At 47.9% G+C, this 3,684-nt stretch overlaps 1 pseudogene; it reads right to left on the bottom strand.

The window, feature by feature from the left end:
- Nucleotides 1-206: 206 nt before the first annotated feature.
- LOC111183413 (alpha-globin transcription factor CP2-like) lies at nt 207-2,997 on the bottom strand (annotated as a pseudogene).
- Between the last annotated feature and the right edge of the window lie 687 nt (nt 2,998-3,684).

Consider the following 3,684-nt stretch of genomic DNA (forward strand, 5'->3'; position numbering starts at 1 on the left):
AGAAAAAATATTACATGGCCCCATATCACAAAATTTAACATCTTTCCATTAAACATCACACGATTCTCATCATCATTATGCCCTACACACACCTTAAAGGATGTGGAGTTTCTACTGATATTCATCAACAATAGGGTCCAGAAATTTTAAAAAAGAAATAGTTGCAGAAATGCATGTTGGGCAGTAATCTGTGTGTGCCCCAAGAGCTTGGACCAACACAGATGCCTGGGATTCTGCCTCCAAGGCCTGGACTCCCCCACATACAGTCAGATGCGTCAGGTTCCTGCAGCCCTTCAAAGCTCCATTTGCAACCCCCTTCAAGAGGGGAGTTTCTAGTAGGTGAAAGAAGCAGCAGCCACTGAGGACGGAATGTCCCACACCTACTTCAGTATGATATGATAGCAATCATTGGTTTCTGCTTTCATTGTGTCCGGAATAAAACAGGCTTCTTCCTGAAAGTTCTGTATCATCTCATCACTAATGAGCACGTGGATTCCTGTGGGCCCCTGCTTGTGGACCTGGCTGATCTGGCAAGGGGAAATGCTGAAAAGCTGAGCAATTTTTTTCTGTCAGTTCAACAGCTGTCAGTTCTTCTAGGTAGATGGTATGGTAAACGAAGAAAGTATTTGAGTCTCCATCCTCATGCTTCTGCTGCTGTTGTTGCTGCTCCCCCAGCTGCAAGGATTCCTGACAAACATAAATGGTTAGCCTTGGGCTCACATCAGGCCTTTTAATGCATTAAAAATTTGATTCCGGGCTTCCCTGGTGGTGCAGTTGTTGAGAGTCCGCCTGCCAATGCAGGGGACGCGGGTTCGTGCCCCAGCCCGGGAAGATCCCACATGCCACGGAGCGGCTGGGCCCGTGAGCCATGGCCGCTGAGCTTGCGCGTCCGGAGCCTGTGCTCCGCAATGGGAGAGGCCACAAGAGTGAGATGCCCACGTACTGCAAAAGAAAAAAAAAAAAAAAAAAGGCCTGATTCCATCTGCAGGGCCACAGATTTGAATCACATCATCTCTAGTTAGTTTCAACAAATCTGCACCTGAAAAGTTTGTAAAAAGCCTCGTGAATGTGGATTTCACGGTTTCGATGCAACCACTGCAGAACCTCCTGAGGTGTGGTTGTTGGCAGGAGGTTATCTGTGACTGGAGAGGCCTCTGGCTGGTGATTTGGTGAACCATTTCCTCTCCCAAGAGAAAGACTGCTATGGGAACTGTAGAAGCCAGGTGATGGGGAATTATTGACATACGTGATCTCAGGCCATGGAGAACACTCTGTGAGTATAGTTGTCTCATAGGAAGGTTGATACTTCTCCTTCTCATGAGGCGTTCGTTTCTCCATTTTCTCCCTGTTTTTTGTTTTCTGTCTGCACCTTTGGGCTTGAAGACTTTGATCTGGCAGCTGGCTGAGTGTAAGTGCCCAGTATATTCCCTGTTCTCATTCTCCTTGAAGGTGTCGATTTGCACTCGAAATGGCACTCCCTTCTCTCCACCATGTTTCCTCATAGTGAACTCTGTGCTAATACAATGCACCTGAATAAACACAGATGTCCTCCTTGCAGGGTCCCACAGGAATTCCACTGTATTTAGTTGGTTTGGACTAGCCCTAGGATCGATTATACCCACAGACATTGGGATATCAAGAATGCTATCTCCAGGTGGGTTCCACCTCCAGCCTTCCAGCTGCTGATGTTCAGTGTATTGTAGCCATCTGTCATGGAACACAACATGGAATACACTCTTCACCAATTTGCCATTAATTTCTGGTAGTTCTCCAAGTTTCCTCTTGTCTAGTATTCGGATTTCATAAGACTGGCCTTGATTGAGATATGTCAGGGTTTCATCATGGAGTTTCACTGCTGGAGAGGTGACAGCACAAAGCACATATTGAAAAGGGAGGATTTTATTCTCATTGTCTGGAGGCAAACTTGACTCTTCTTGCTTAAAAATGGGCAATGCTAGGACATCACTCATGCTACAGGCACCAGCACGCAGTTGTGGCCGATCCCGGATAGTCTAGCATCAGAGTCCTGCACAAGCCGGGATTTAGTCACCTCATCGGTCAGAGGCAGCTTCAGAGCCCAGGCCATCCTGGCTCCTTCCTTTTGCCCCAGGAGACACTGTTTCTAGTACAAAGACGAGTAGTGTGAGTCTTCCGAACGGGGGCAAGACTGCAAGACTGTAGAAAACTCCAAACCAAGATCTCCCACGCAATACTCACCAGCCGCCCCCAAGCCGCCCCTGCACTGCCCGCGCAACTAATCTCCCGCACCCTATGCTCCTCGCTCTTGGCTGCCCTGACTTCCAGAATCCCTCCCCCTCCCCCCTCCCCAGCCCTCTGGGGCTGCGCGAGGGTCCTTTGGGTTAACTCTTACAGACTGCCCAAAGGCAACCCTGGACTCCTCTCACTCCTACTCTTTGGGCTCTCCCCTTGAACTCGTTGTGGGCCCTCGCTGCTTTCCAAACAGACCAGCAACAGCCACCCGCTGCCTACCCTGCGCTCCCACGCCGCTTTCGCAACTTTTCCCCCACCCCTTTCTGCGGGAAACACCCTCCCCCTCGGGAACCGGTCTCCTTTCCCCTCCAGGCCTCTCTTCCCGTCAGTCCCAAGATCACTTCTGGTAATGCCTTCTCAATCCCACGGCTCTTAGGACCAAATCCAGGTTCCTGCTGAGTTGCCTCCCTGCCCTGTGCAGCCCCCCACGGCCTGGAAGCATGGATGGAGAAAGCTCAGCACTGTCTTGAATCCCAGACTCACCAGGCTCCTCCAGCGACCTCAGCCCCATCACCAAACAATCATGGCACCCTCTTCCTTCACCCTATCTGCTTCCTTTTATTCCCATTAATGTGACTACTAGAAAACTTTATTTTAATTATTTATTTTAAATTTATTTCATTGAGGTACAGTTGGTTTACAATGTTGTGTTAATTTCTGCTATACAGCAAAGTGATTCAATTACACATACATATTCATCCTTTTTCATATTCTTTTCCACTATGGTTTATCACAGGATGTTGGATATAGTTCCAATAGTGGGGTTTGGGCAAGGGATTGCATGCCTAGTGAAGGAGTGAGCCGTATGCATCATATTTTTGCAAAATGGCCTTCAGTTCTAGGTGTTACAGAAATATTTTACATAAAATGATGAACCTGACAGTTATCTCAAATTTAGAGCTGAGGAACTTTCCTAGGACAAGCTCAGAGGCAGGTGAAGAACTTGGTAGTGGAGTGAGCTTTGGTTGCCGGCAGGAAGCAAGGCTGTTGCATTGACTCTGGCCTTGACTCAATGTAAAACATTGAACTAATCGTTCCTCTGTGCCTCAGTTTCCTCATCTGCAAAATGGGAGAAGCTGGACTGAAATACGAATATACCTTAAATTCCACAATTCTATGACAGTTTCTTTGAACCTATAGTTTTGTTGGGTAGGAAGAAAAAACTTCATAGAAATTGGTGTTCAGGGATGAAGTTTTTTCAGCTTTGGCTGGTAGCAGTAAGAATTATTCCTACTTAAAACTTTCAAAAGGAGACTTCCCTGGTGGTCCAGGGGTTAAGACTCCATGCTTCTGGAGTTTCTCAGTTTTCCTGGATATTTCTCAGTCTACAGGAGCCGTGTGCCTGACAGGGTCTTGGTGCCCTGGCCGGGTGTCAGGCGTGAGCCTCTGAGTTGGGAGAGCCGAGTTCAGGAC

The sequence above is a fragment of the Delphinapterus leucas genome, chromosome 8, assembly GCF_059928025.1.
Source record: "Delphinapterus leucas isolate spDelLeu-1000000601 "Yukka" chromosome 8, BTC_Dleu_Yukka2, whole genome shotgun sequence".
Taxonomy (NCBI): domain Eukaryota; kingdom Metazoa; phylum Chordata; class Mammalia; order Artiodactyla; family Monodontidae; genus Delphinapterus; species Delphinapterus leucas.